Source organism: Peromyscus maniculatus, chromosome 1 (genome assembly GCF_049852395.1).
Source record: "Peromyscus maniculatus bairdii isolate BWxNUB_F1_BW_parent chromosome 1, HU_Pman_BW_mat_3.1, whole genome shotgun sequence".
Lineage (NCBI taxonomy): Eukaryota > Metazoa > Chordata > Mammalia > Rodentia > Cricetidae > Peromyscus > Peromyscus maniculatus.
The window spans coordinates 119,499,596-119,518,632 of record NC_134852.1 but is presented as its reverse complement, the minus strand read 5'-3'; the positions used below and the strand labels follow the sequence as shown (position 1 = coordinate 119,518,632).

Below are 19,037 nucleotides of genomic sequence, written 5' to 3'. Positions count from 1 at the left end.
GTTCTGTACCCACCATATACCTGTATGATTCTGGCTTGTAAGGGAAGTCTTGGCAGAGTATCATGGAGCAGAGCTATTAGGTTTGAGAGTAGACTGGTCAGCCTGAGTCTGGTTCCCAGCTTTTTGGCTTCCTTAATGATGAGAACCTTCTTGGTAGCTTCCAGTCCTTGCTGACTTGGCCTATGATGGTTTCTTGTCTTTGTAAAGTACATACTTCTTTTCACACATGTCCTACATCTTCGGAATTTAAAAAGCAAGTGATACACCCAGGTGTGGTGGTGCATGCCTATAAGGCAGCACTTAATGGTGATCAGGTAGGAGAATTGTGAGTCCAACGCTATCTGGTCAAAATAGCATCAAGTTCTAGACCAGCATGACCTACCTAAGAAGACCTTGTCTTAAAAAATAAGAACTAGAAGGATGGATCAGTAGATAAGAACACTTGCTGAGGACCTAGGTTTGATTCCTAGCACCCACATGGTGGTTCACAACCAATTGTAACTACAGTTCCAGGAGATCCCGTTGGCCTCTTCTGATCTCTGCCAGCACCAACCACACATGTGTTGCACATACATACATGTAAGCAAAACACACATGAATAAAATGAATAAATTAACTTTTTAAAAGATGGGAGTGTTTAGTGGTGTATCTCAGTTAGTAGAGTTCTTGCCTAGCATGTATGAAGCCCTAGGTTGGATCCCCAGTACTTGGATAAACCAGGCCTAGTTGTGTATGCCTGTAATCTCAGTACTGGGAAAGTGGAAGCAGGAGGATCAGAAGTTCAAGGTCAACCTCAGCTTTATAGTGAGTCTGAGGTCATCCTAAGCTACATGAAACCTTATAGTAAGGGGCTTAATTTGAAACAGACCTTGAGGAAGGGGCTTAATTTGAAACAGAACTAGCTCAGCGCCTCCATCTGAAATGTGTATTGGAAGACTCCTACTAGTCTTGGCTTTTCTTCTCATCGCTTTCTTCCCTTTATTTCCCAACATGGTCAGGTAATGTGAGCATCTGTCACTATCAAGTAGGCCCATCAGGATGTTAAGAATGGAGTTAGGTATAACTGTCTGCACATCACTTGGAGTGCTTTGGCTCCATCTAGAGCAGTCATTTTAAGCCAATTTAAATGGGGCCTTTCCTCCCAAGAGTGGGTGAAAGTGGGAAGGAAAGGGTAAGAAAATACTTCAAGATCAGGATAACATGAAGCCCATGTCCCTCCTCCCTCTGTGCTTCCAGCATCATCATTGTTGATGGTGAAGTGTGGAAAGAGAAAAGCAAGACCTTGTAGCACAGTCTTTAAGTGGTCAAGCATTTGCTGACTTTCTCAGCTTAACCAACAGTGTAATGTAGATACTATATAAAGCTTAAATTTTGGCAAGAGGGAATTTATTATCTATCCAGAGAGACGATAGTTGTTAAAGAATATTCAAGCTGTTAACTGCAAATATCTTGCAGTTGTGGAACAAGTCTGTTGTGTCTTAAAACCATAGGAAAGCTTTCTTGAAAGAGGAAGGGTTTGATTCTTCCTGGTCTTTGAAAGTTGGATTTACTTTATAAGCAAAAGAGGGGTGGAATGTATTTGTTATGCATGTGGAGAGCACATAGAGAGAACATAATATCTATCCAAGTGTCACTGTGACGAGCTGCCCTGAAGCAATATGTTTAATAGGGTAGAGCTAAGAATTTCACTCTATGGGTTTGGCATTGGTACATAAGAGATGGGAAGTGAGGCAGCAAAAGTGGAATCATTTGGAAATCTTGTTTAAATTATGTATATGGGTATGTGTGTATATGTGTGGGTGTCCATGGAGGCCAGAAGAGGCCATTGGATCCCCTGGAGCTGGAGTTAGAGGTGGTTGTGAACTACCCAATGTAGGTATCCTTAGCTGCCAAGCAATCTCCAACCCCTGGAAATCTTTCTGGTAGAAGAAAGTAGGGACATTCTGGAGAGGACAGATACTCTTCATAAAATAACTTGCTAAACATGCTAAACATGTTGAGAGAGAAGGGAGTGAATCCTAGAGTGTTCTGCAGTTTAGGAAATCTGTTCTTCTCTGCTTTGGGGGCATTGAGTGCTAGCTCTTACATGTCTAATACACAACCATAATTACTGAGTCATGCTGCTGAAGGTCTGTGAAGACAGCTGTATGATCAGTTTCTACTAGGAGAGAGATTAAAGACACCAGGCTGAAGCGAGGTTCTTTGTGCTCCATCTAGGTTCTCAGTCCATCTGGTATGTCATTTGCTTTCAGTTTCTGACCCAGTTCCAAAGTTTCTCAAGGGGGATAACTACAATATTTAGTTTAGTTAGAATGACCTTGTCCTTGGTATCTGTCTCAAGTTCTGTATCATGTTACTTTCTTTTTCCTCTTTATCTCTTCTAGACTATATTGCTGTTGTCTGTCTCAGTTTTTCTAATTTCCTTCCAATTTAGTCTGGTGTCCTAGAGATTTATGGAAGGGAAATGGATTATATAGGTGTGAAGGAAGGAAGGAAGGAAGGAAGGTAAGTTTGTTGGGTGGGTCTTATCTGGAAGGTATGATCTATCTCTTCTGTACTTCAGAAGAGCAGATGAAGTCAATGTAGTTGAGCTATCTCAAGCCTTTCTTGGGTAAGTTCAAATAGGTGGGATAGTCTCATTCAAACAACAACAACAACAACAACAAACCCCTGAAACCTCTTCAGGCCTCCAGATTCCCAACTGCAAGTCTCCATCCTTGCCTCTGCCAGCTTTTCCAGTTCCTTCTGGGTCTCTGATCCTCAGATTGTTGCTGGCTCTGTATCTGCTGGCTTTGTTCAGAGAAGCCTAGAATCTAGAAGAGAACATAATTTAATTAAAGCCGTGGTGTGGTCATCTGGTAACTCTTGGGTGTGCACAGAGTCAAGCCTTACTTAACCTTGCTGAATTTTCATGAATATGCTTTCTTCCTCAGGCCCTGTGACCTTTTCCTTGGAAGACATGTATCATGCATTACTGACAGCAGATGTTATCTGTGTTGATATTATCTGTAGTCTTTTATCACCATTGGGACCAAAATGGTTGACTTCCTTGTCTGGTGTGGTTTGAAGTGAGCCAATGACTCATGTGTATGCTATGGAGTGATGTGGCATAGGACAGGGAAGTCTTGTGTGGCATCTGATGTGCTGGGCACAGCAATTGTGTTCCGAAAGAAAGAAACCTCAAACACTGAGGCAGTGAAGGCTTTCTGAACCCTTTCTTAACCTCCAAGTAGTCCATGTGGTACTCATGTATGTTCTTTCACCTCTGGGAGTAATGCCTAGGAATTCCCCCAAATTTGCCGTTCTGACAGCCAAACAAGTTTCCACCTGTTTCTGTACTTCAGAATCTTGTGCTAGTTTCTCCGCCTTCCTCTGCTTCCACACCCATTTTTTCTTCTCTCATCATGTCATCCATTTTCCTTTCCTTGCATCCTGGAATCTCATTTTTTTTTCTTCTGTTGCATAGGTACCTCTGTGTTGAACGCTAAGTAAGCAGACATATTTGTGGGTGTCTTTTATACAAAGACAAACTAGTTCTGCTCTGTGTTCAAAAATAGAATATATGGGGCCAAAGAGATGGCTCAGTGGTTAAGAGTGCTTGCTGCTCTTCCAGAGGAACAAATCAGTTCCCAGAACCCCTGTCAGGTAGTTGAAAACTGCCTATAACTCTAGCTCCAGGGGATATGACACTTCTGATCTTAGCAGGCACCAACATAAATGCTTGCATATTCATACATACAGATACAGACACATACATATAAATAAGAATAAAAAATAAAATAAAAGTAGAATATATTCAGTACCTGCATTGATAAGAGCTAATTTTTGCTGAGAAAGTTCTAGGTTTCTAACTTTGAGATGAGGGGATGAATGGCTTTAAAAACATCATCTTTGGAGCTGGGTGTGCTTTAATTCTAGTACTTGTGAGGCAGGTGGATCTCTGTAAGTTTGAGGCCAGCTTGGTCTACCTAAAGAGTTCCAGAGCAGCCAGGTTTACACAGTGAAGACACTGTCTCAAAACAACAAGAACAAAAGTAAAAAATAAAACCTATCATTTTCTACTATAGTACAGTGGCATTTAATTAGTACAGCATTTGTCTAGAAACCAGGGCTGTCTATTTTCCAAGGAATAGAACTGGCCTTTGAGGTGCCTTTTGCTCCTATCTCTTCCTGAATCTTTTTTATTATTATTTTTTTTAGTATTAATTTTTTTATGTGTATTGGTGTTTTGCCTGTATGTGTATGCCTGTGTAAGGGTGTCAGGAACTATAGTTATAGACAGTTGTGAGCTGCCGTGTAGGTGCTGGGAATTGAACCAAGGTTCTCTGGAAGAGCAATCAGTGCTCTTAACCTCTGAGCCATCTCTCCAGCCCCTCTCTTTCTAAATCTTCACAAGCATTTTGCACTCTGCTCCTGGGAGATAAGTTGGTTTGTACATATCCAGACAATGCCTGAAGAGGCTGCAGCCCCAAATTCCAGCCATCTAATGTTTTAGACACCACATTCAAACCCCAGTCCTTGCTCACAGACAGCTGTCAGATGACAGCTTAGTATAGAAGGTTAAAGATCCACAAGAATTCATTCTGATAGTTAAAAAGTACCACTTTGTGATTCACACCATGGTGAACCATTGTTTGAAGAGACAGTGGTATGAATTGTTCAGATTCTTGAACAGCTCAGTGCCCTTGATAAAGTTTGGAAGGTCAGAGCCCCAATTAGGAAGCATGGGAGTAGCCAAGGGACAGTCAACCCAACAGGCAGGGCTCAGCTGTCCCTGCTTTCTGGAAGAGGTTTTTATATCACTGTGCTTTGAGTTTCTCCTGAGACAACTGCTCAGGGACAGAAGAAGGTTCTCTGCCTTCTTGCTTTTCAGGATTCACAACTCTTAAGCCAGACATATGATTGTACCTCTCAGTGTGAGGGGCTCTGCTATCTTGATTTTCTCCTTCTTTATATACTTGCCCATAGGTTATTCAAAATTCCATTTATCTCTAAGAACAAAATATGGTGTCTCTTAGAAGCACTTTTTAAAATTTACACTTCTTGGGGGCCAGAGAGATGGCATAGCAGTTAAGAGCGCTGGCTGCATTTTTAGAGGGCCCTGATTCAGTTTACATGACAGCTCACAACCATCTGTAATAACAGTCCTAAGGGATCCAACACCCTCTTCTGGCCTCCAAAGGTATCAGACATGCAAGTGTTTGCAGATATACATGTAGGCAAAACACTCATACACATAAAAAAAGAGAAATGTGTGTATGTGTATGCATGTATGTGTGCATGCACACTGTGCTACTGCCTGTCTATGGAGATCAGATAACAGTTTTGGGGAATCAGTTTCCTACTTGTGCCTTGACAGCATAGAAACATTTTTTTTTTTAATATGGTCATAATGTAACCCAGGCTGGTCTAGGCCTTGAGAAACTGTCTCAGCCTTCCTTCCAAGTGCTGGATTGTAGTGTACACTACCAGGCCTAGGCCCAGCTCTTGAAACATTTTGTTTGTTTGTTTTATTGTTGTTGTTTGGTGATCAAACCCAAGGCCTTATGTGTGCTAACCAAACACTCTACCACTGAATTACATCCCCAGCCCTGAGAAACTCTTGCATTGGCTGGATCCTGGATTTCATTTAATCTGGTTCCTATATTTTAGCCATTTAAACTCCAACTCATCAGTTGACTTCTGTTAAACGTTTTTTTGTCTTTTTATTTATACCATCTTCATCTTGCTGTCATGTGAGTTAAAAAGTTTTTTCCCTTTTTTAGATAGGGTCTCATATAACACAGAGAGAGACTGGTCTCAAACTCAGTTTGTACCTGAGGATGACCTGAACTTCTTAATCCTCCTGCCTCTGCCATGAGTACCTGCTTTACAGGTGTGCACCATCATGCTCAGCTACAAGTTTTTATAAAGTAGAAGAATAAAATTACACATTATCTATTTCTTCCTATTATATATAACCTGTAATTAGTTTATGGAGGATTTTTTAAAACTATCTTTAGTATATTATTTTTCCTATGTACTTACACACGCACACACACACACACACACACACACATTATCTTGTCTAAATCATTCATTTAAAATGATGAGTGTGATGAGATCTAGAACAAGAAGAGAAAAGAATATTACAGGCCAAATTCCTGATGAGCATAGATGCAGAAGTTCTCAGTAAAGTACTAGCAAATTGAATTTAGTAGCTTGTGAGAAGGACCATACACAGTAATTAAATGGGGTTATCCCTGGGTGCAAGGATGTTTCAGTACATGCAGACTAATACACATGATAAAGCTGTTAGGAGTGTTCAAACTTATAAGAGTTTAGAACTCTTCCTGGTTGATACATACCCATTTGTAGTCCTTCTCAGGCTCAGCTGTTCTGAGTTACCAGTCTATCAGCTGCCTGTGCATCTGTATATTTCTGTTTTATTCACAAGAGAGATTAAAGTCCATATGAATTTTGTTTCTAGAATTCTTTGGTATGTGTGTGTTTGGATATGTGTACAATTTGTATGCTGTAGTATATATCATATATATAATGTATGCAGGCCACTTTTCTTTCCTTTAAAATGATTTATATTCCTGGCTGGTCTGGAACTCACCATGTAGACCAGGCTGGCTTTAAACTCAGAGAGATCTGCCTTCCTCTGCCTTCCAAGTGCTAGAATTAAAGGTGTATGCTACCTTGCCAGACTTATTTATTTTCATTTTATATATTTGTTTGCCTGAATGTATGTAGTACCTGAGGAGTTCTAGAAGAGAGTGTCAGATGCCCTTGACCTGGTGTTGAAGAGAGTTGTGAGCTGACATGTATACTAGGAACCAAATCTTGAGAACTTTCTACATGCAGAGTAAACACAAGCATTCAAAAATGAGTAAGAGGTGGTCTTTTTCAGAAGAGCTTATATATAATTAAAAATGTGAAAAAATGAACCATAGCTTTGTGGGAGGAAAGAAAGTAATGGAACTCAAAAGTCAAATCCAGAAAGTAAGTGGGTCTTTTAACTTGCCTGCCTACCAAGTTCTAAATGGAAGATTGTAGAGGCTGTCATGGTAGTCTAGTCCATATCTAGATCTCTTCACAGGGATAGAGACTATGCGACTGACTTATGATTTTAAATTCTTTCCCAGGTCCTTGTTGAGAGTGTCTTCTAGCATTTGCAATCAAGGAGGCAGGTTACTGGCAAGAGACTGACATTTTTGAAGCTGGGATTGGGAGTTAAGGTATTGTTTTTGTTCTAAAGAGTACTAGGAGCTGTTGGGAGAATGAAGCCGAGCAGTGCACTAAAACACAAGGCAGTGAGACACAGTTGCCATTGGTCCCAACAGTACTGAGTTGAGAATCCAGTGCAGCTAGGAAACTCAGCAAGATAGGATAGAGAATGTGGCAGTGTGGGGTTACATTTCCATAGCTTTGTCCAGATAATTATTTTGGGGAGCACTTCTTTCCCAGGTTCTATATGCTTTGTTGGTTAAGAATGCATTTAAAGACTAAGAAGGCTCAATGAGTAAAGCACTTGGCATGTAAGCACGAGGATCTGAGTTCAGATCCCCAGAACCCATGTAAAGCTCAGCGGTGTAGTACACACCTCTAATCCTAATGCTCTTATTGTGAGATGAGAAGTGAAGACAGGAGAAACGCCAGAAGCTTGGAGGCCCAGCTAGCCTGGTATATGCAGTGGCAAACAACACTGTCTCAAACAAGGTGGAAGGTGAGGACCAACATCTAAGGTTGTCTTGTGACCTCTACATGCGTGCCTGTCCTTATGCATACAGACACCCATAAATACATACACACACACACACACACACACACACACACACACACACACACGTATTCTACTTCCCCCTGAAGCTTGGTCATGATGAGTTACAATCTTGGTTGAGCTCAGTTCTAGGCTAAGTCAGCCTGAAAAGCCCATTCTGGAATAGAAAAATGATATCATTAGGAGGGTCTAGAATATTGCTTTCATGGTCCTGTCTTGTCTGGTCCTGAGCCTGTATTTATATGGCTCAGTGGTAAAATGCTCAGACTTAGGGAGCAGGGGTTGGGGATTTGAGAGCTTTCATATGACATCTTAACTTGTATACGAGCATTGTGACATCTAGCCTAAGAGACTGGATCAAGCCACTGTGTTCTTTGTCTTCTGAGGATCTAAAACTGGAGCTTCATTTGTGTTGAGGGTTGTGAGCCAGGAGAGGTGAACTCCATAGGACTGGAAAGCTGGCAGTATACATAGTGGAGGGGAGAGACTGGAGGAGGGTGGGCTCAACCCTACACAAAGCTGTCCTAGCTGCTTCACTACATCTGTATGAGCTGAGTCCCACACTTTAGTGGTTCAGAGTCTTAAGCTGGAGTAAAGCAGAATGAATGGCTAGAGGACTAGGGCAGGAACACGGACGTGGGAGAATTTCCTAATATGAAAAAGCAGGCCTTAAACATAGAGTAGTCATTTTTCTGTTTTCTTAAGAAGGCTGTGCAAGCAAAATATGTGTCTTAGTCACCAGCATACTAGGGTTCTGCCAGATGTGGCTTCTAGGCAGAGGAGGGCTGGAATTGCCATCCCTGGGGAGTAATTTATTTTGTTGATCTGAAGCCCCTAGTAGAGCATGTTTGGTTTGCTGTAGACAGATTGCCTTCCAAAAAGATTTCCGGGTGATAGCTGTTCTTTTGTTGTTGTTTTTAGAGACAGGGTTTCTCTGTGTAGCCTTGACTGTCCTGGAACTTGCTCTGCAGATGAGGCTAGCTTTGAACTCACAGAGTCTACCTGCCTCTGCCTCCCAAGTGCTGGGATTAAAGTCATGCATTATCATTGCCTGGCTCAGCTCTCTGTTCTGTAAAGGCAGCTTTGTTTGAGAGTGATGGCCAAGGAGAGTGTCTACAGACCCTCACTCTTCTTTCAGCCATTTCCCAGTCTGTTTCTTCATTTTTCCATTCTGCGTTTGGCACCTTCTCTCTCCAGCCTCCTGTAGACCGGAAGCATGAATCTTCTATCTTTCCAAGAAAGGTTGATTTTCGTTGGTGATGGTCTTCTGTATGATTGTAGGCAGATGACCCAAGAACTCCAGGTGCTGTACTGAAGGGTTGAATAGAATATGTACTACCCACCCCTTGGGGAAAAAAAAAAAGAAAAAGAAATTACACATATGGCGGGGGGGGGGGGGGGGGCGGGAATTTGTACTTCCTGAAAGTGAGAAATGTTTATGCTGCTTTCCTTAGAAAGTGCATTGATGAGTTGATGAGTGGCTGCAGCAGACATTTAAACTAACATTCAGGGATAGGGAGATGGCTTAATAAAGTGTTTGCTGTGTTCACATGAGGGCCAAGTTCAGTTCCCCAACATCCATGTAGAAGTGCAGCAACAGATTGGTAATCCCAGTGCTGGGAGGTCGAGACAGGTAGATCTCTTGAGCTCATTGGTTAGCCAGACAAGGAGCAGAATCAATGAACTCCAAGTTCAGTGAAAGACTGCCTCAAAAATAGGTAGGTAGGTAGGTAGGTAGATAGGTAAGTAGGTAGGTAGAGCACAGTGATTGAAGCCTGATGACCCCTGACTGCTACCCACACTTGCATGTTTCCCCTTGTACATACCCGAATTGATGTGAACATATACAGTGAGAAGAGAGACATAGAGCACATACAAGTATGAGCACATGAGTGCCTAGTAGGATCCTTGGAGAATATCTAGTCTAGTTTGCTTACTATATGGAAAGAAAAGCAGCATTCCTCTGGGAAATAGGGACTTGCATCAGAATCTTCCAGCAAGCTGATTTTGCCTTTACCTTCCTCCCTATAGTGTCTCTTGCTTTTCTTTTTTCCTTTTGTTAATACTGGTAATTGAACTCAGGTCCTCACAAATTCTAGGCCAGCACACTACCATTCAGCTACAGCCCCCTAGCCTTCCACACTGATACTCATTAGTAGAAAAGGAAGAACATAAAGCCCTTTAAGGACTCTGCATTAAGGAATTGCAGCCACGCTGTCTTTAAAGAGATAAGAAAATATTGGAGCTAGCAAGATGGCTTAACAGATGAAGGTGCTTGCCACCAAGTCTGATAACCATAGTTCAATCCCTAGGATTCTTATGATAGAAGAAGAGAACTGACCCACAAGAAAATATAAATAGTGGCTGGAGAATTGGTTCAATGATTAAGTGCACTAGCTGCTCTTGCAGAGGACTTGAATCCTATTCCTGGCGCTCACAGGGTAGCTCACAGGACATTTGATAACTTCTTCTGGCCTCTACAGACACATGGTGCACAGACATATATGCATGCAAAACACTCATAAGTAATTTTAAAAATAAACAAGTAAAAACAAATGCATAGAGAGGTATAAGAAAATGCCATACATGTTTTTAGTTACCCAGTCTAGATTCTGGTTATCATATCCTCTATAAAGTATAGGTGGATATGTATTCTCTTTGTAAAGGGTAAGCCCATCTAAAATTTATTGCTGTGGAGAACAGCTGCTGCTTTTTGCTTATCTGATGAGTCCCAGTTTTTCCATTCATCCCTCACACGTTGATTGCCACAGTGAGTGAGCTGCTAAAGTCCTTGCACCTGTGTGGGGACAGGTGTGCAAGTCATGACGATAAAGTGCTACATACATCATAGGACAGGCATCTCCGGGCTGCTGTGGGGCCACAGAAGAGACAAATTCTGCCAAGAGACAGAGAATCATTTCACAAAGGAGGTGTCCTTGAGGTGGGCCTTGAAGGCAGTAGGAGTTTGTGAGTGTGGGAAGGAAAGGCACCCAAGTCCCCCACCCCCACACAACAATTTTCAATGAATTCTTTTCTAGTGACAGAACTCCCTGCTTCAAAATCATATTATATGTCTTCAAATTATAATCATACATACATATATATCTATACATTCATGTGCATATACATATTTTTTAGTTTCCAATGTTTTGAAATCCTGACATGACTTTAGATTACGAAGTTCATGCTTGAGAATTGTGCAGTCAAATTTCAAAAACAATAACAGCAGCAATAACATCAAAACCTTCATGTTTCAAGTAAGTTTACGATTTTGTGTTGGGCCACATTCATAGTTATCCTTGGCTGCATATATTCAGAAATTACATTTTTATCAGCACAGTAACCTGTACTATACAGTGGAAGGGAGAAGATAGTATTTCATCTCTGGATAAAGCTGACCCCAGAGAACATTGCCATCTGGAGAACTGCACCATTCCTGCAGCTTACTTGGCTTGGGAAAGATATAGTGATAGTGGAGAGCCTGTGAGTGGGCACTTTAGTCATGAGAGAGGCTATAAAACTCTAGAGTGCATCCGTAGGAGAGTGACCTTACCAGGAAAGTTCTGGGAAACAAACCACAGGGAGACTTGACAGGAATTTTTGGTTAAGCCCATAGGCAAGGCATATGAGGGAGAAGAAATGTAATTATAATTTGTAAGTCTATGAAAAAATGCAGTGACATGGAATAGCTGTTCTGGGTGTCCCTTTTCCTGTAGGAAGGTTTTTTACACATTCATTCTGCAGCTATTTTTTGAGAGCCTGTTCTATGCTCGGCCCATTATCAAGTACAGGGACTATAGTAGGAGAATAATCAAGGTTCCTGCTCTTACATTAAGCAAATAACTGCATAAAAGCATAATTACAAATCCCAGTGAGTGCTTTGAAGGATAAGTACAAGGAGCTGAAGGAGCTGTGTTTATACTTGGAGGACTGTAGAAGTCAAGAGATGAGAGAGTCAATTTGAAGCAAGATAAGAGTCATCTGGGCAAAGACTGGGAGTGGGTCCCAGGCTAAGCTAGACAGCCTGGAAAAAACATCTGACATTTTTAGTGAACTAAAATACCCTGTGCTCAGAGGGGGAAGGGCAGTAAGTATGCTGAGAGGAGGGAAGAGAAGGATCATACTAGGTCCTTGTAGGTCTTGGTAAGAACCTAGATTTCATCCTAAGTGCTCTGGGAAGCATTGAAGTGTGTTAAGCAGGAAATGACATGATCCTGTGTCAAAGGGGGGTTCAAACAGCTGTGTAGAGAATGGATTTGTGAGGGTATGATGCTATGGAATGTATATTTGGTCTTCCTCCTGTTTCCTGGCAGACAACTCCTAAAATCCTTTGGAATCTCCAAAGCAGGATATGTCTTTTTTTTAAATATTTGCTTGGTGGCTGAGGGCTCCTGGATGTCCTCAAGATGGAGACTGCTTATGTTTAGAAGATCGTAACTTTCAGTCTTACTCCCTTACTCCTGAGGAAGAGAGATGGGGGTGAAAGTTAAGTTGGTTACCAATGATGAATGATACAATCTGTTGTGCTTATATGCTGAATCTTCCATGAAATTCCAGAGGACTACATTTTGAGAGCTGTAGTGGAGCTAAACACGTATTTGTAGAGAGGATTCGGAAGCCCTGTGCATTCCCCATACCCAGCTCTATGCTTCTCTTTCATCTGCAATACTGTTTATAATAAGCTAATAGGTCTAAGTGTTTCCTGAAGTTTTATGGGCCAACCTATTAATAGCAAATTCATTAAAGCCAAGGATGTAGTTGTGGAAATTCTGATTTAGATTTATACATGTTTTGTCAGAAGCACAGATAAAACAATCTGAACCCAGCAATTGGTATCCAGAGTGATAGAGAGGAAGTCTTGAGGACTGAGCTTCGTGGGTTTTGGGTAGCCCCCCAAAAACAGGGTCAGAATCACACAGGAGAGCATGCATCTATTGTTAGACTGATGATTTGCTTGATATGTTTGGAGAAACCTCCACCCAGTTGGCAACAGAGGGTTGCTGGTTGATTGTTGAGTGACAATGGAGAAACTGAGTTTGAGTTTTTATGATTTTCAGTGAGGGCAAGAGTTGAAGCTAGCTAGGGTAGTTAGGTTTCTGTGGTAATAGACAGGTGGGATAGGTAGTAAAAGGAGGACAGATATTAAATATATTTTTAAGTAGAATTATTGGAGTTGGTAAATGGGTTGCAGTGGGAAGGGAAAGAGATTAGAGATGTCTCCCAGGCTTCTAGCTCAAGTATGTGTGAACTTGTGGTTCTTTCTTTTTCCCTGTAGTGGTAGGGTTAAATCTAGAGCCTTTTGTGTGTCTGGCCAGTGCTGTCTTTCTCCCAAACACTCTCACTTACTTACTTACTTACTTACTTACTTACTTACTTACTTACTTACTTTTTCTTTCTTTCTTTCTTTCTTTCTTTCTTTCTTTCTTTCTTTCTTTCTTTCTTTCTTTCTTTCTTTCTTTCTTTCTTTCTCTCTCTCTCTCTCTCTCTCTCTTTCTTTCTTTCTTTCTTTCTTTCCTTCTTTTTCCTTCCTTCCTTCCTTCCTTCCTTCCTTCCTTCCTTCCTTCCTTCCTTCTTTCTTTCCCTCCTTCCTTCCTTATTTATTTATTTATTTATTTATTTATTTATTTATTTATTTATATTTTGTTGGAATATTGCATTTTTTTATTTGTAGGGGGTATGTATATGGGTAAGTGCATGTCATGATGTGCATATGGAAGTCAAAGGACAACTTCAGAAGTCAGTTCTCTCTTTCCACCATATGGATTCCAGGGATTTAACTTAGGTTGTTAGGTTTGGTGGGAAATGCCATTACCTGCTGAACCATCTCACTGACCCTTATTTTAATTTTTTTTAAAGATTTATTTTATTTTAGGATTAGCATTTATTATTAGTATTAGCATTTTGCCTGTGTGTATGTTTGTATAAAATATGTGTGCCTGGTGCCCATAGATATCAGAAGAGGGTATCAGATCTCCTAGAACTGTAGTTGTGCATGGTTGTAAGCCATCACGTGGGTGCTGGGAACCAAACTTAGTTTCTCTGCAAAAGGTCTTAACCACTGATCCATCTCTCCCAGCCCTGTAGCCCTTATTTTTTTTATTTTGAGATGAGATTTCAATGAATTGCCCAGACTGGCCTTGGATTTGCTCTGTAGCCCAGGCAGGTTTTAACATTGTGGTTTTCTTACATTAGCCTCCTGAGTAGCTGGTATTACAAGCCTGATCCACCACGCCTGGCGGAAAATGTGGGTCTGTAAAATCCCCCTCCTTCAGGAAAATTCAGGCTGGCTCTATCTGGATCCAGTCCTGCAGAGACAGCAGAGGAAGTTAGTTGGTCTTGCGTCTGTCCAATTCCAGGAGCTCATATGCGACAGCATCACTGAAGCAAGGGTTCTGGTCTCCCCACATTCAGGCACTAACTTTGTCTCTTCCTTCTGAGGGCAAGACACAAAAGAACCTCTATAACTCCAGTGTGCCACTAGGGGGAGCATGGCTTGCGTGGTGTGTCTGGTCTTAGAGGGTTTTTAAAGTTTGGATTACCTTTGTGACTGACTCTGTTTCAGTTTTGGTAGTCTGACTAGAGCTGTTTAAAAGTATGCCTGGCATGGAGTAGGGTCCCAATAAATTTTAGTTGTATTTTATCTCTTTGTAGAAAGGGTAGGCTTGCCTCATCTGGGTTTGGAGACAAGGCAAGCATGCATTCTTTGGGTTCAGAGGAAAAGCAGAGAGGTGCTTGTAGTGTGGAAGAGGAGAGAGGAGCTGAGATTTAGTGATGCTTATCTTTTGAAAATTTGCGACTCTAGGGCTCATGACCACTTAGGGTCTGTAGGAGCCTGCCATTTCTTCTTGGGTTTTGTGACGTGTTTCCTACATTATCTTCAGCATGTATTTATGATTTATATACAAGTCAACCAAAACCTTGTTTTGAGAATTTTGTAGTATACTGAATGTGAATCAAAATCACAAGGGATGAACATTAAGGATTCCATCAGGACCTCCCTAGCATTATTTTGAGGAGCAACATTGGAAAATGTCCTCCTTGAGCGTCATTGCCCTCATCCTCACCATCCTCCTTGCCTTCCCACATGCAATCCATTAACCATTTCCAAATAATTCTACTTGAAAATATATTTACTATGTGGTGGCAGAGAGGTACCAACCAGTTCAGGGGATGAGTGAAGTTCTTAGCTGAGTGCCAGATTTGAGGTGTTTTGGCGAGAATAGCATCTTGGTACCTCCCATCCCACCACCCCAGTGATAAGATATATGTGTAGAAACTACAAGGTCAGGAAGCTGGCTCAGTGGCAGGTGGCCAGTTGGTGATGAGGTCAGATATTGCCGAGGTCTTATGATTCCTGCTCTTGGCAACTGTTCTGCTTAATGTATGCTGGAGAGTTGAAAGGCTTGGATACTGTTTATGGATCTGTTATTTTTCTGGTTCAGTAAATGGTAGCAAATAATTTTATTTTATTTTATTTATTTATTTATTTTGGTTTTTCGAGACAGCGTTTCTCAGCGTAGCTTTGCACCTTTCCTGGAGCTCACTTGGTAGCCCAGGCTGGCCTCGAACTCACAGAGATCCGCCTGCCTCTGCCTCCCGAGTGCTGGGATTAAAGGCGTGTGCCACCACCGCCCGGCAGTAGCAAATAATTTTACCTTTGCTTTAGATATTCTTTAAAATGTTTTGAATTAGTATAATCATACCAGTCCTAACTTTTCAGACTTACTTTGTTGGAGAGATAACAAATGAACCAGGATTTGGGAGGTTATTTTGGGAAGATGTAAGGTAGCATGTGGTGGTAGGGCAGGGAATTTTCTCTCTGATTTGCAGCAGATATTCTGGATGTCATAGAAGCTCTCTGTCATTGAGTCTTTAGGCTGGAACGGTGGCAGATTTACCTTACCAGGACTCAGAAGAGTCTCCATTTTCCCCTGGAAGCCCATAATATGATATAGTTATCAGAAAACTAGCTGGTTTCCAAGATCAGGTTTCAGTGTACTTTATAATAAAGCCTATAACCTTAGGAGACCCTTGACTGGTCTGTACTCTTAGTTCTTTTTCTGACTAGTCATATAACCATGGGTCAGGCATCTGATTTCTGTGGGCCTCAATGATCCCATCTGTAAAATGGTAGCAAACCTATCTGACCAGTGTGTTTCAAACAGTTAAGAGGATCAAACACAATAGTTATCTAAGACAGTGTTAAGTAGTGTCCAAGCAAGAGTATACTTGGGGAGGGGGGTGGGATACTAAAGGGGCCTTCTGTATCCCAGGTACTGTGCTGGCACTTGTACAGCTCCTCACTGGAGACTTGGACTTGGGCTGCAGGTCTTGTGTTGGGCATAGAGGAGGCTTGTTTGCATTGTGTTTGATGCCCTGGCTGCGACTATAGACTTGCCCAGAGTTCCTCCTAGTCCTGATCTAGTTTGTTTCTTCTCCATTGCAGGAAGACAAGAGACTGCTTAGGCTCTGGCACTAGTACCATGGGACCCTATACTGGTTAAAGCCATCTCCACCACCTGAACAGGCAACAAGGTAACCTGAGAGGCCAGTACAGGCCAGCTTCTGGGACGGGAGCGGTGTTTCCGCCCCAATTGCTGCCGGAAAATCCCAAGCCGAACAAACAAGTTGAGGCAACATGCATCAGGGTCCCTCCTTCTCATTCAGCTACTGCTTCAGGATTGAGAGGAAGAGCTTGCTTCCCCTCCAAGCCTTCAGCTAGCTCCCTCCCCCTTGGCAGGGATTCTTCCAAGTTATAAAAACTGAGACTCTAGAGGGGAGGAAAACAAGTCCACTCACTGTCCTCGCCCTTCTCCCCTCTGGGCTGTTGAAGCAAGTTCCCAGGAACAGTCCTGGGCTCCTGGTTGACTGAAAGGGAGGTAGGAGGGGTGGAATGCATGCATAAACTGAGCTGATCAAGAGACAGTGCTGTTTCAAGGCCATCTAGAACTCAGGGAATATGTGTAAGTACGAGCACGCACATGCGTGCGCGTGCTAGCTCGCTCTCAGGGTTCCGGGTTGAGGGAGAGCACCTAGTTGAGTGAGCAAGCCTGTGTACAGCCTAAGAGGACAAGGTCTCCATGACAACCGGCCTGGCTGGCTAGCTGTGCTAACTCTGCTCACTTGGCTGGAAGGAGTGTCTTGAAAGGTCAGAGGAAGGAGCTTGTGAGAAGCTCGCAGCAGGTACTGGAGCTTAAGCCGTGGATCTGGGGGGCCCTGGGCTCCCTAAGCGACTGTGGTGTGTGTGAGCCAGTCTCTGCTGAGAATGGAGTGGGCAAGAAATCACCCTGACTACCAGGTAAGGGCACCTCTGAGCCTCTTGCTCTGAGTCTTGGGCTGTTTGTGGCAGGCTGGTGTCTGTGCTCTTCACTCAGGCTTTGGGGGTCGAAAATGATGTCATGCTCCAACAGTTGGATTTTATTAGCTTCGGGAGGAGGAGGGAAACAGCCAATTTTCTTGACTTTGCAAATCTAGCTAATCGCACTCTGGCTGAATCGTAGATGTTTAGGCTCCACTCTGCTTTTATTTAGCACAAAGCCACCGGATATTTTTACAGGAAGGCTCTTTTGTAGGAAAATGAGTTCTCATCGCTCCAATACTGTTGTAGTTCTTACGTGGAAACTTTTGAGCGGCTTGGTTGGTTCTGCTTGGTGCTGTCTCTCCCCTTGTCTCCGTGCTGCTCTGTCTTACCTGTGACAGCAGCAATCAAGCTAGCTAATAATGAAGCTCAGTGAGGAGCCTGTGTTGCGTTCCAAGTCCCTCTGGAGCAGTTAACAGGACAGAGAGACAGATTATCATGGCAGTAGGCAGTGTCTGAGCTGGAGCCTTCACTCTTTTATGAAGTAGCTTTAGAAACAGGAAACTGCCCCCTCCCTTTAATGATGCTCATTACAGATTTTCTTGAGTTGTAGAAGAGGGAACTTTCTTGGGGTCTGGGGACTTGCAAATATCTGTCTAATTCAGATGTTTCAGAGCACCACAGCTGCTAGGAACTAGGAACATGAGGGACTATGCTTTTTCTGGGTGATCACTTTGGTTCATATTTTAACTGACTCCCACGGCACACAGTGTCCATATCATGTATGCCTTGTTTCAGAAAAAAACTTGTTCTGACCTACAGATGTGGAAAGGAGTGTTATGTGGTGAACTTAGTATGGCCTAGGAAAGGAAACCCTCCCAGAAAGGTCATTTTATAGGTGATGAAGTAGCTGGACCATCTGTAATGTTAGGGGGAGGGTAAGTGCTACAGACCCTCCCTGCAGGAAACCCCTCAAGAGATGTACTTCCACTTCAGCCATGTTATATCTTCAGCTTACTCCCGGCCTCAGGGAACTTTGTGGAAGCTTTTGGTTTCTCAGTGGGGCCAGGGAACAGCTGTTGTTCCTGGCTCTTTGGTTTTTCCTTCTTGAACTTTCTGAACAGTGTGCCTTTTGTATCCTAGCAAACAATAAGGGGACCTTCTGATTAACTTCGGGTCAGCTTGCCAGTACAAGCACTGGCTCTAACTGTGGTTCTGGTGGCCTGAGTCTGTGTATGCAACACTGTATGCATCAGTATTGGGGCCTGAGGGTTTGCCAATTTGAACTGCATGGCCCCTGAACCTCAGATAGGCTACTTCCAAAGCTAATTGCTCCTTCTACAACACTCGAGGGATTCTTTGCTTGGGGGAATATGGCCTGTGGGTTGGGATTAAAGGTGGAGTTGTGAGAACAGATGTCTAAGTCCAATGATACCCTGTGAGGTTCTGCTGCTTGCTGGGAAGTCCCTTAACCAATAGAAACTTCAGGTTATTAGCTGTGAGATAGAAATAATGATAATAACTATATAGTACTGTTGAGAGGAAGCAAATAGAATGTTTTTCATGAAAGCAGTTAGTTGTAAACAAATCAACAAATAATGTAATGTGATAGAGAACGAAGCTTGAGGATTGGCTTGACTTCTCTGGAAAGTCACTTTGCCTCTTTCTTCTGGTTTCCTCATTTATAATGCACCTTCTACTCAGATGCATTTGTAAATTACAGTGAGGAAAACCTCACAAGTTTTCTCTGAGGTGTCTAAGGAAAGAAAAGGTACTTTCTTTGGATCATGCTCACGGTAGACTTTGAGCCTCACAAATGATCCTTCAGAGACACTTTAGAGACAAAGCTTCCTGTGGATTACACAACTCATACTTGAGTTTAGAGAGGAGTCCCAAAAGACCTTTTTCTTTTCCAGTGTTCACAACTCTGCACAGTGGTGGCATCACACATTTTAATGTCTGTAAGACAGGCCC

General features: G+C 42.4%; 1 protein-coding gene across 13 annotated transcripts in view; it reads left to right on the top strand.

The window, feature by feature from the left end:
- The window catches only part of Dennd2b (DENN domain containing 2B), a 189,805-nt gene that overhangs the window by 66,500 nt on the left and 104,268 nt on the right, over positions 1-19,037 (top strand). For 6 of the 13 annotated variants that reach the window (XM_076563434.1, XM_076563435.1, XM_076563438.1 and 3 more), the window contains one exon: positions 16,212-16,300. The exons of 5 other annotated variants lie outside the window; for them this stretch is intronic. The gene's annotated coding sequence lies outside the window, so the exon portion shown is untranslated. Of the gene's footprint in view, positions 1-16,211; positions 16,301-16,586; positions 17,064-19,037 lie in introns of those variants that run through there. 2 more of the 13 variants (XM_006978569.4, XM_076563444.1) reach the window with 2 other exon arrangements.